Raw genomic sequence first — 13790 nt, 5'->3', positions numbered from 1 at the left:
TGACCAGTTGATGGAAGTATTTCAGATTGCATGTGAAAACCCCACACTGTACCCCAGAAGTGCATTAATGTACATAGTTACCGTTCAATAAAAAAAAGAAAAAAAAAATAAAAGGTCTTAATCTAGAGGGCACATCTCACAAAGAGCCTGTTGTGAATGAAAAGGAGGAAGGAATTGCAGCCCAGGAATAAGCAAAGGGAGCTCCCAAATCTGCACCACCCTGCCCTGCCCTTGTGAATTCCCTTGGACGATGCTTCCTTAGAACCCAAGTCTCAGTGAATTCAAGTTGGCTCCATCAATGGCTCCCTCAAACCAGTTTTTCTTAGGACCTTCCCATTTCCAAGGAAGACACCATTACTATCACCGTCTTTCAAACTCAGAACCTTGGAGGCAGCTTTGGCTCAGCCCTCTCTCCTATGCCCCACATTTAAATCAGTAGATTGATTAAACAACACATCTCTTGCACCCGTTCCTTTATATTCGTACTCATTGTCACTCTCAGAACTTGGAGTCTCCAGTACCTGTCACCTGGTCTATCTCCCCTTCTGATCCATTCTCTGTCTGAGACAGAGCAGCCCACTCCATGGTATGCAGGGCCCTGGTGGGTGCCCCATGCTCCAGCTTGCGGCGCTGGCCCCTGGTGCTCCTGCTCCTGCTCCAGCCAGGGGAAGAATTCAGTCCCTCTAGCTTCTGGAGCTTTTTCCTTCAAGAAATACTCTTTCCTATTGGGTTAGTCAGGATCGGGTAGGTTATATGGTGATAACCAACTGTTCAGTTACTTAGCACAGTGAAGTTTCTGTCTTGCTCTTGTAAAGTGCAACGTGGCTCAAGTGTGCCTTCTCTATATGGTTACTTCTCCATCTAGCATCGCTGCCACAGAGGAAAAGAGGTTGGAGGAGGCACCCGAACTTTAACTGACTTTGCCTGGAAATGCACATATTGCTTTTTCTTGGCCAAAATTACAAGAGCCTGGGGAATGATGAGGAGCACCTGGAGGGCTTGCTTGGTGAGCATCGCTGCTTGGTGCCACAGAGTTCCCATCTCTGACCCATCCTTCAGGTCTCTGTGAGAAGTCACTTCCCTGGGGAACCCCCCAGCACTCGGTCCAGCTTTTCTCCCATGTGCTCCGTGCACACCCCCACCCTGAATGGTCTGGCTGGTTGCTGGTCACCTGCTCCACTGAGAGCTCTGTGAAGGACTCTGCTTCACACAGTCCTCTGTGAAGGACTACCCCCTCTCCTACTAACCGCTGACCTCCCCTCTCTACTCAGCATGGTGCCTGCCATACAGCAGGGCTTGGTAAATCTTGTTTTACCCTGGCATTCAGGGCACTCTAGAATCTGGACTGACTCTGCCACTGTGCCCTGTCCCTCTTCACCCAGGTGCTCTGATTTGAGGCATTTTGTATATAGCACAAGGGTGTAACTCCTCGGACTTCGTGTCAGGCAGTTCCAGATCTGATTGGCTGCTTTGGTGTTTTCTAGTTATATGACCCAAGGCAAATTACTTCATTGCTTTGTGCTTTGGTTTCCACATCTGTCAAATGGATTCCATAATACCTAGTTAATTGTTGGGGATGCAATGAAAAATTGCTTTTAAAATGCACTATTATAGAACATGGCAAATACTATACTTTGCAGATTCTCAAATGCACTTTATTTTCTCACTTTTTAACATGTCAGAAATGAAGATGCATCCTTCACTTGCTATTAACAAAGCAGTGTGTCATTGATCAATTAGTGTTTTTTTTCCTTGGTGGTACATTAAATAATGTTAAATAAACCATGACATATAAGAGTTAATATATGATTGTTATTAATCATTATTTTTACCTCTTAAAATAACCTCCACCTCTGATAAATGTTCATCTTCAGTTAACTTTTTCTAGGCTTCCAAGCTTTTTGATTAAGATGAAAGTGAAGATTTAATACCAGGATATCTTCCTCATCAGCACCATAATGGAACAGGTCTTGTAACTTTTGCCTGTGTCTCTTTATCCAAGAGGACTTCTTGCTTCTGTCTCTCCTTTCGAATTTCTCCCAATGTAAGCACTAACCACTGTATACTTCAGACATTATTAAAAATGAATTTAGTTAAATTAATTACATCTAATTTTTGAGAGCTGATAAGATGCTGTTCCTTTCTGTGTACTATCTCATCGAGGCCTTATGACCCATGAGAAATACACTGTTTCTAAAGTGAGGTGCAAAGAGGTTTGGAAATAAAAAGACACACAGCCAGGGAATGGAGGAGTTGAGACTTATTGGGCTCTGTGTGAAGGCAGATTGCACTAAACGGGCTCTTGGCCTCTTGCACATACTTGCTTTATCCTTGGGTCATGTATGGAACGTCACATAGGGACTAGCACACAGCAGGTGCTCACATTACCTTCTTTGCTGGTGAATGGATAAGGCAACCTTTGATAGGCACTTTGCTACCGCCAATGTAAATCCTCAGTTCTCATTTTCTCAGTAAATGCCTTATGTCTGAACTTTGTCCAAAGAGAAACGTTCTGTGGTTTTATTTACGGCCCTTGCCCTTTCCAAAGCTGTTCTGCTCCACTGTTACCGCTGTTACCTTTTGAATAAATCCCCACCCATAGCCCATGTACAATTGCATTATATTTCAGCCACTCCTGTTCCATGTAGCCCATCCACTATCTCAGAAACATCCCCATGGCAGCAGCCGGCACTATTGGATGCATGCCCAATAGCATGATAAAGGAAGAGGATGTTCAGAGTTTCTGAAGACACTGAAACATACTGTTCAGTCCCCCTAGCCCCACATATACCAGTTGCTTCATCTGAAAGTCAGGCTGATGCAGCCCAGGGCTGCTGAAAAGATGAGAGAGGATTGACGGAGTTCAACAGTTGTATGAGGCCAGTGATGCTAAGATTGTAGTATTTCAGAATTCCATTTTGCTAGAATTCTCAGTCCCACCGAGTGGGCTGGGAAGTGCACTTCCAGCACCTGAGTTGGGGGCAGAATTTCTGGGAGGAGGCATTCTGTGTCTTCCCTCTCTTAGGAAGGGCCTGGGTTCTGGGTAGGTCTTAGGACCAAAGTCCAGTTGCCCTTGGAAGGGTCCTTATCCACCAGCTAAGGGGACATATTTTCCTGGAACAAAAGCTTGGTGTAGTACACTCTCCTCTTTGGCTCCATTTCTGGTCTTTGTCCAGCTTCATCCTCACTCTTGGCCTTCCTCCCTAGACACATTTAGTTACTCGAACAGTGTTTGACATCTGTTGTAGGGGCCAACTTTGGCCTAAATCTATAGAGAGTGATGTAAATTCATTGATTAGGGTCAAAGTTTAGAGTCTCTGTTGAAGAATAATGGCTTGTTAGCTTAGCTATGCTGTTGTGTCTTGATGAGAAACTTGGTTCAGAGAAAATATTGATTGAGATTCTTCCCTATGGAATATGTCTGCATATATAGTTTGTTCATACTCATGTGAGTCTCTATCTCTTAGGAACTAGCAGAAATGGGTAAGACTCAACAGATGGGTAAATAGGATCTAAATTGAATGGATATACCAATTATCTCTTTTTTTGTTTAACATTAATCCCTTTCATTACTCTTCAGACTTTACTCATCTGTCAATACATTTTTTTAAGTGGACAGTATTTAATCATTTCATCAAAGGTCAGAATTTTAGTTCTAATGGGAAAAGCTCCCTCCTTTCCCCTATATCCACCAAAAGCAAGAATTTAAACTTGTGAAATGATTTACAAAGTACAAAAATTTGAGAATCTAAACTAGTTAACACTTCTTAATTTAATGGATTTGCACAAATAGATTTGTAGGATAGTTGTATCTTAAAGTTAAAAAAAATTTTTTTTTTTTATTGTTTGGGATTCATTGAAGGTACAAAGAACAATGTCACACTGATTGCATTTGTTAGGTAAAGTCCCTCTTATGATTGCATCCTGCCACCAAGAGGTGTGCAAAACACTGTGAACTCTCATCCCCCTCCCAACTCCTGTCTGTCCACTCCCTCCTTCCCCTACTTCCTACCTTTTATTAGATCCTCTACTGCCTTCGTGTTAGAACTGAGTACATTGGGATTCTTGCTTCTCCATTCTTCCGATGCTTTACTAGGAAGAATATGTTTCAGCTCAATCCAGGTTAATATAAAAGATGTAAAGCCTGCATCTTTTTTAATGGCTGTAGATCCTAAAGTATTTGATAATTCATCCTTTTGTCTCAATCCCCAAGGCACAGGATTCCTCTAATCCTAAATTGGAGGTCAACACAATGTGTTTCCTTCCTAGAGCTAGGTCCCCTCTGAAGTTCAGAAAAGATGATCTGTCAATGTTTTGGTTTATGGTTTTTCCTCTTGTATATACATTATAAACATGTGTAGCCAACACTGGTCTTGTTCAGACTGTCATTTGTTAGAAGTTATGACTTTTATAATTCTCTTAGCTATTAATAATAATAATAATTACTTAAGGCAAAAGTGGAAGGATCTCTTGAGGCCAGGAGTTAAAGACTAGCCAGGGAAGCATAGTAAGACCCCATCAAGTTTGCCTCTCCCAGCCTCTGGATTGTGGTTAGAGCATGACCTCCATGTCCTGCCTTATTTAATTAATTAAGCTTATTAATAAGTTAAATTATTAATAATTACTAATAATATTAAATAATTAACAATTAATAATAACAGAAGCCAGTCCTGATATCTGATAAGCACTTTATGGTTGATAGTGTTTTCTTTTGTGTTAATCAACTTGATACATATGAGGTAGGAGGCATTATATCCCAGTGGTCAGAAGCATAAGTTTTGGAGTCTTTATGGCCAGAGTGGAGTGGCATAATCACAACTTACTGCAACCTCAAACTCAAGTGATTCTCCTGCCTTGCCCTCCCAAGGAAGTAGTTGGGACTACAGGCATGCACCACCACACTGAACTAATTTTTCTGTTTTTTTTTTTTTTTTTTTAGCGATGGGGAGATGGGGTCTTACTGTGCTGCCCAGGCTAGTCTTGAACTCCTGACCTCAAGAGATTCTTCCACCTTGGCCTCTCAAAGTGCTAGGACTACAGGCATGCCTGGACCTATTGTTCAACATCCTTATAAGCTTTTAGGGTTATGAGAATTAAATAAGCTATGGTTAGCCTACTGCCTAGGGCATGGTTGGTGACCAATACACAGCAATGATTAGAATAATCATTCCCATTTTACAGATATGTTATAGAGAAGTTGAAGGACTTGCCCAAAGTTATATACTTCTATTCCTGGGTTTCTCCCTCCCTAGGAGGCTGTCTGGTGTTCCTCCATAAGGATGGACATCAATGTAGCCTGAATCTTATTATCTTTCTTGAAGGAATAGGGCAGCATTCAGCAATGCTTTGGGGATTAACTTTTCATGTTCCCCAAAGGCATGAAGTATAATGTTGTGTGATGCACATCGTTTGCCTCTCCCAGCCTCTAGGTGGTGGTTAGAGCATCACCTCCATGTCCTGCCTACCCGACCAGGGCAGGACAGTACCTGGTGGGGGATCTCACTCCTTATGCCCCAACTGGAAGGAGGGGGTCTCTTGTCTTCTGTTCTGTTTCTCTGTGTCTCTTCCCACACCCACAAAATGTAAACATTGAAACAAATGTTTGCAAGGATGCTTGTTCGTAGAGCTGGCTAGTTTCAGCTTATAGGGAGTAATTATTGCCAAATATTTTCTGTCCTAATTTCCTTATGTTAAGCCCACACTTTATGGCTGGGTGTGCTTTCTTCACACACAATCAGGATGAGGGGCCAGCCAGGTGTTGGCACAGGCATTCTGTGCTAGATGTCAGCACACATCTTTGTTCACGGACCTGAAGCAGAACTAAACAGGAAGGAATCAGAGATGTTTGAATAAGGGGAGTGTTTTATTGTGGGCTTCTTAAAAGTCTGGACTCTTCCTGAGAGGTGGGAGGCTTCAAAGGCCTGCTTTGTTCAGGCTGAAAGCAGCAAGGGAAGCTCCCAAGCCTTTCTGTGGCCTGGTGAGGAGTGCACTTGCTTTCTCCCTCTGCCCCTTACCATTTCAGGGGCCTCCACACTGGGTTCAAGGTGCCTGATGCAAACTCACTTAATTGTACATTTTGGGTTCTGACCAGTGGGGGAGTATAAAAGCAGGTACCCAAAGCCTATAGTACTCAAACTTCAGGTTCAAGGTTGCTACTTCCTGAAATGAGGACAGCAGGTAGGGAGGGCCGGGGTATGACATGTTCTTGGACTCGCCTCCTCTCACCTTGACAACTTTATTAATGCACCATTTAGCAACTCAGCCTTGATGCGTTAGTTATCTATTGCTGTGCACCAAATTAACCCCAAAATTAGCAGCTTAAAAGAATAATATGTATAAATATTTATTATCTCTTATAGTATCTGTCAGGAATTCAGGAGCAGCTTAGCTATGTGATTCTGGCTCAGAACCACAGGGTCTCAAATGAGGTTGTAGTAAAAATGTTGGTTGGGGCTACAGTCATCTGAAGACTTAATTAAGGTTGATTGATTCTATTCTAAGATAGCCTACTCACATGCCTGGCCAGTTTGTAGTGGTTGTTGGCTGGAGGCTTCAGTTCTTTACCTTCTGGGTCTCTCTGGAGGGCTGCTGGGCTGTCCTCAGGACATGGCAGCTTGATTCTGCAGTGAGTGACCCAAGGGAGAGCAATGTCTTGGAAGTCACACTCTGTCATTCCTGCAGTGCCTTAATAATGGTGACACAGGTTGGCCCTATTTTGTATGTGAGGGGACCACATATAGGTAAGAGCACTGGGAGGTGAAAATAATTGGTGCTGCCCTTGCTCTACATTTTAACAACAGCTCTCCTCTTCACCTTTGCACTATTTCAGCAAGGAGAATAAGATCTGTTTGATTACATTTGCACAGTAACCTTCTTACAGTTAGGAGCCGTGAAGTATGGGGAACTCTCTGGTCCCGTGGAATGTACAGAAGTAGGGAAAACATGTCTGTTATCTGTGTCTCTCATGCTAGGAATACTGGGGTTGTGGGAAATCAGCATCAAGCATTTATAGGGCTTGCTGTGGAACAGTTTAAAAACAGCCGGATATAACTGAGCTCTTCTTAGGTGCTAGGCATTGTGTCAAGCAGTTTGTGTGCCCGTGTATGTGTGCCTGGGTGAGGCTGTGCTGTTACTAAATGCTTATTTTTATAAAAAGAAAACTGAGGTCCAGAAAAATGAAGTTCCAGAGCTAGAAAGTGGGGGGTGCCAGGAATTGAACACAGACAGTCTAATTTGAGGGCCCGCAATCTGGTACTTCCCCATTCCTTTCTTCTGCTGCTTCCCCATTCCTTTCTTCTTCTCCTCCTTCTAGGGTGGGAGGGCACAGGTCCACTCTCCGTGCCTTGGTTACTGTAGGGCAGGCTTCTGTCTTCCTAAAGACGTGTCTTCCTAAAGCCACAGCCCAAGTCAGGGCTGCCTTGGCATTTGACATGCCCTCCTTACTAAGCTTAATCCTTTTTAGCTTTTGTTTTAAAGTGAGAGACCTGTTTCTCTTCCTTTCCCTTATAGGCTACCATTGAGTTTTTAATTCACCTAATTTCAACCTTGTAATATCTCATGGAATAGGGAGGCTTAAGGAGAGGAAGAGAGGCTATGAATGGCCAGTTGGTGACACAGTCAGGCAAACACATTTATTACGTTTGCCGTTTTCTGGGGATGTGGTTCATGGTGCTCCAAAACAATTACAACAGTAACATCAAAGATCATTGATCATGGATCACCGTAATAGATATAATAATGAAAATGTTTGAACTATTGAATAACCAGAATGTGACACAGAGACAGCAAGCGAGCAGATGCTGTTGGGAAATGGTGCCGATAGACCTGCTTGCCACAGGCTTGCCATAAACCTTCGATCTGTGAAGTGCAATAAAAGTGAAGGCAATGAAGTGAGGTATGCCTGTACTGCTCAGCAATAAAAAGAAGTAGACTGTTGATACACACAACTTGGATGGATCTCAAGAATATTACACGGAGGGAAGAAAAGCCAATCTCAAAAGGTTACACAACCTTACACTTCTATAACACTCTACAAGTGGTTGGCCGGGGTTAGGAGTTGAGGAGGATGGGGGAATTTCTTTGTGGTGATGGAATAGTTCTGTCTCCTTATTGTGGTGGTTGCAGGTCTATGTGTGACAAAATTTCATAATTACACACGTACACACAACCATGGAAAAACTGGTGGGATCCAAATAAAGAGTTTAGTTAATGGTATTGTACCAATACAGAATATATGTGTATCCGTTTTTTAGTAGCCTACTGTGGTTATGTTAGATTTCCTCATTAGAGAAAGCTGTATAGAGGACACATGGAAACTCTTTGTACTGTTTTTACAATTTCTTTTTTTTTTTTTTTGAGACAGAGCCTCAAGCTATCCCCCTGGGTAGAATGCCGTGGCATCACAGCTCACAGCAACCTCCAACTCCTGGGCTCAAGCGAGTCTCCTGCCTCCGCCTCCCAAGTAGCTGGGACCACAGGCACCCGCCACAATGCCCGGCTATGTTTTGGTTGCAGCTGTCATTGTTGTTTGGCAGGTCCAGGCTGGATTCGAACCTGCCACCTTAGGTGTATGTGGCTGGTGCCTTAGCCACTTGAGCCACAGGCGCCGAGCCATTTACAATTTCTTATATTAATTTTTTTTCAAAATAATAAAAACAAACAAGCAAAACTCCACAACAATATTAAACAAGCTCCCCTGCCCTGGATCTTCTCATTCCATAGCCCGAGCTCTGTCTACTTGGCAGCAGTACTCCCAGGCCATGCTTCATTGTATGCCTTTATCATGAAACCAGAACTGAGAAGAGAAAACCAACAGCTTGCCTAAAACAGTGTTTCCCAATGCTGTCTGTTGAACACTAATTCATCAGAATTTAATGTTGGGCAAGAATTAATATTCTGTGTCCAAGTACATTTAGGAGATCCTGGGTTAACCAAGTCTCTCATTTAAAGACTTCTTTGTAGGATATGAAGGCAGGTTGTGGATCTCCAAGAGGGGACTAAAGAATCCAACAATTCCTTAACTTTTTTGTCCACAAGAGCTTTTGTTTTCCTTTCTGGGTATGCTAAGAGAATAGGGATTCACATGCTTGAGAAGCATGAAGTGAACTATTCATCAGAGAAGGAAGGTGAGGGAACCACGGAGCCATCGCCACTTCAGAGCCAGTGCTGGGCTTCAGGCGCTGCGCCAGCTCAGCCTTTTGTTATGCACTTAATATAATGGGAGACAGGAGATGTGCTGGAGAGAAAGAGGGCCAGTCTTCATTGTGGGAAAGGTCTGATTTTTATTCTTTTGATTCTCCACATTGAGTAGAGTTCCATTCCTCCTCTCTTCTTAGGGCTGGAGACGATGGGTTAGAGAATGATTCACAATCCACCCTGGGGGCGGGGGTGAGCAGGAGGAAGCAGGGTGCAGGTCTATGAGGAAGTAGGTCTAGGAGTGGCATTTTCTGATGACTGTTGGGTTGACCATGTGGTGAACCCTAAGTTTTCTAAGATGCTTACTCATTAGGAGTGAAACTTGGGAGTGGAGGGGACAACCTGAGTAGCCTGAAGAAGTAATCGCAAACCTTACCTTTCTGTGGGCTTTTTATGGGTTACAGCGTCTCTCTCTCTAATACATTAGTTACTTATTATTGCACAACAAATTACCTTCAAACTTAGACTTTTAAAACAGCAATGTATTTTACTATCTTACTCAGTTTCTATTGGTCAGGAATTTGGGAGTGGCTTAGCTGAGGGGTTCTGGTTCTGGTGTCTCCGGAGACTGCTGTCTTCTGAGGGCTTGTATGGGGCTGAAAGGTCTGATTCAAAGATGACTCCCCCATGGGAATGGCACATTCATATTAGCTATTGGCTAAAAGCTCAGCTTCTCACTATGTGGACCTTCTGTAAAGCTGCTCGAGTGCTCTCACAACGTGATATTGGCTTCTTCTAGAGCAAGTGATCCAAGATAGGGCAAGTGGAGGCTGCACTTCTTTTGTGATGCAATCTTAGAAGTCACGCTTTGTCACTTCTGCAACATCCTGTGGGTTGCACAGGTCAGCCCTATTCAGTGTGGGAGGGGGCTACTTAAAGGCATGAATTTCAGGCATGAAAGTATCACTGGGAGCCCTCTTCAAAGCCAGCTACTACATATAACCTATGAAACAAAGAAATTATTGAATGAACATTCTTAAATGAGTAGTATGCATTCTCAAGTGGCTAAAAGTATGACCATTTTCTAGAAGATTGTGCTACTCTTTCTTGCCACAGGAAGGAGCGTAAGTGGGGTCACAATTTGCCCATTCTTTTAGTAAGTATTTATCAAGCCCCTATGTTGTGCCACCAGTTTGCTTAGGAGCTTTGCACTGTTAGAGAAGCATGTCCTAGAAGCATAGTCAGGAACCAGACAGACAAGCCCAGGAAGAACTACTGCCTTGACTCGAGCAGAACTAAATATCTGTCATTCATCCTAATAGCTCTTTTAAGTATGGGCCTCAAGTAATTGCACTGGCCTGAACAGCATTTCTGCCCTTTGTTTATTTGTTGGATAATGACTTCATTTCTCGTGTTCTGGTAAACCAATCGACTGCCCTCTCCTGCCTCTCTGGTCATAATTCTTTCTGTTCCCATTTCATTTACAGAGAGGTGCCCTCCAAACCACACTCCCCATATTTATCAAGGCTAAATAGTTTCCTGCTCCTTCCCCCCATATTTCTAAAAGCAAGCTCCTCTTACCTTACATGGAAATCCTAACCTAAACAGGCAATATGATTAATGCACAATTTATCTCTTCCCTTGGGTTATTTATGTCTCAGTCAAAATTCTTGGTTGCCAGTAAGAAGCGCATGCTGGTCATTCTTAAGGATGAGGGAATTTACTGGAAGGACATGAGAATTCTCAGAAATGGTAGGTGAGAACCAAAGGCTTTTTCAAGGGCCAGGCAGCAGCAGTGTGCCACTGGGGCCACTGTGGTAGGGCACCTTCAACTTTTCCTTTCACACCCATAAGATTCAAAGTCCTGGCAAATATATCCAATTGGCTTGGCCAAGGTCAATACTTATTCCAGGGTTCATGGGTGGGATGAGTAAGACCTGACCCATTTTGTAAACAAACAAATAATAAAATAAGGAAAAGAAAAAGAGGAAAAAGAGCAAAAAAAAAAGAATTATGAATTTCCTAAATGGTTCTTGTTAATTTGTTACCATGCCACTCAATCTCAATGTTTTCATTACTCAATGAAGAGTCAATTATTTCACAGCTCTCAGATCCACCCAAGACTTGTATTTTCCATAAACAAGTCCCCCAAATTGTCAAACACTCACAAGAAGTGCTTCAATTGGATAGTCTATTAATTTACCAATAATCATCTTTGAATGCTATTTATTGCAGAAAATTAGATGAATTTAGCATGAGCAAAAAAATATTGATTGCTGCCCTCTGAATTTCTAATTTGAGCATTTGATTTATAAATTAATCCTTCATTTTGTTAATTAGAGGCAGTCTCCCATCCCAAGCTATGGCACTGAGAATTATTGTGCTTTTTTCCATCAGCAATTTTAGGTAATAATGATTTATTAAAATGAATTTCTTCTCTGGTCCAGGTTTTGTGTCTCACTCTGGCAAGCAGACTCATGGTTGCCTGTTTTGTGGTTACTTTTTGTGGTCCTTCCCTCAGTCCTCTGTCCATTTTGGGCAGCTCCATTCCTAGCATTTTTCACAGAGGTTGGCCTAGCTGGCCTTTATCTTACCCCAGGATCTTCTAACCCAGTGGTTCTCAACCTTCCTAAAGCCTCAGTGTATTTTCATTGTTACAAAAGGGTGGCAACCCACAGGTTGAGAACTGCTGCTCTAACCTCTTTCAGAGGAGCACTGGGTTTTAGCTGACTCAAAGGCTTCTGCTTGTCCAAATCTCTGTCCCCCAAACCTAGTCTTAGCTTGGTAAATTGTAGGAGCACAATTGATTTCTTGTTGAATATTTGAATAAATGAGGATGTGAATAAATGCCATCTTAGTCTGTTTTGGGCTTCTGTAACAAAATACCATAATTGGGGAGCTTATAATCAATAGAAAATTATATCTCTCAATTTTGGAGGCTGAGAAGTCCAAGATCAAAGGCTGGCAAGTATGGTGTTTGGTGAGGGACAACTTTTTGGTTTATAGATGCCAACTTTTCACTGTATTCTCACACATGAAAGAGACGAAGGTTCTTTCTTAGGTCTCTTAAGACACTAATTCCATTCATAAGGGTAGAACCCTTATGACCTAATCACCTCCTAAAGGCCTCACCTCCTAATATCGTCACTTTGGAGGTTAGATTTTCTTTTCTTTCTTTCTTTTTTTTCTGTAGAGACAGAGTCTCACTTTATCTCCATCGGTAGAGTGCCATGGCATCACAACTCACAGCAATCTCCAACTCCTGGGCTTAGGCTATTCTCTTGCCTCAGTCTCCTGAGTAGCTGGGACTTCAGGAACCTGCCATAATGCCTAGCTAATTTTTTTTGTTGCAGTTTGGCCAGGGCCGGGTTTGAACCCACCACCCTCGGTATATGGGGCTGGTGCCTTACCCACTGAGCCACAGGTGCCGCCCAAGGAGGTTAGATTTTCAATGTATGCATTTTGAGGGGATACAAACACTCAGACCACAGCAAGTGGTTCAGTTTTTCAGGAATATTCCACCATGAGTACCCTTTTCACCTTTTAGAAATGGAGAAAACAGAGACTTGATTTGTACTCAGGTGCTAGAGTCAGACAGAATCCCCTCTTTGCCATTTACTGTGATGTAAGGCAAGTTAATTTACATCTCTGATTCTGTTTCTTTATCAACTGAATGGGAACAATAAGATTCCCCACTTCATGGAGTGTAATTTGTGGTTGCCTTGTGTGCAGATGGCAGGCTCAAACTTTCCCAGCCTCAAAATGGTTGAGATATTGAAAATAATGGTGTCACAGATGCATTGAAAGAGCAGGAAAAATATTTATTACTTGAATCATAAGACTTTCTGGGAAGGACAGGGCAGCCAGGCACCCAAATGGGTCTGAAAACAGCTTCAAGTTGCAGTTACTATTGCAGTTATGGAATGGGGCTGGGGTTTGGGTTTTCATACTTAGGCAGGGATTTGTGCAATTTGAATCTCTGCACTGGTGCCAAGGGAGGGAGCATCTGGGCTTTCCTACGGGTTGCCCAGACATAGGGCAAAAGGAAATAGGAGTAGTGCGGGCTAGTCAAACATAAAAATGAAGTCCAGGGTGGTGCCTGTGGTTCAAAGGAGTAGGTTGCTGGCCCCATATACCGGAGGTGGTGGGTTCAACCCAGCCCCAGTCAAAAACTGCTAAAAAAAAAAAAAAATTGAAGTCCAACTATTGTTTTGAGAAAATATCTTCCTAAAGCACTTAGTTCAGTGTAGGCTATAGTTAAGTGTTTAATAAGTGGTTTGTTAATGTGATGCCTTTAAAAAGCTTTTGCATTGATGATCTCATGTATTCTTTATATTAACCCAAGAAACTGAGAGATGTGATCAGAAGTAGATTTGGTACAATGGAACCATTCAACTAACGGTATCACTTGGTATCACTGTCACCTTTCCCATCATCATCACCATCTCCTGGAATCTGCTGGCATCACTATCTGCTGGCATCATTGTCACCTTTCCCATCATCATCACCATCTCCCTGATTGCCAGCACCACTATCACCATCAAAATCATTTTTTTTTTTTTTCTGGAAATTTTTTTTTTTTTTTTATTCAATGGTAACTGTGTACATTGATGCACTTTGGGGGTACAGTGTGGTGTTTTCATACACAATCCAAG

The sequence above is a fragment of the Otolemur garnettii genome, unplaced genomic scaffold, assembly GCF_000181295.1.
Source record: "Otolemur garnettii isolate 467f Iridium unplaced genomic scaffold, OtoGar3 scaffold00015, whole genome shotgun sequence".
Taxonomy (NCBI): domain Eukaryota; kingdom Metazoa; phylum Chordata; class Mammalia; order Primates; family Galagidae; genus Otolemur; species Otolemur garnettii.
The sequence above is the reverse complement of the archived record's forward strand: the minus strand, read 5'-3'. Positions refer to the sequence as shown.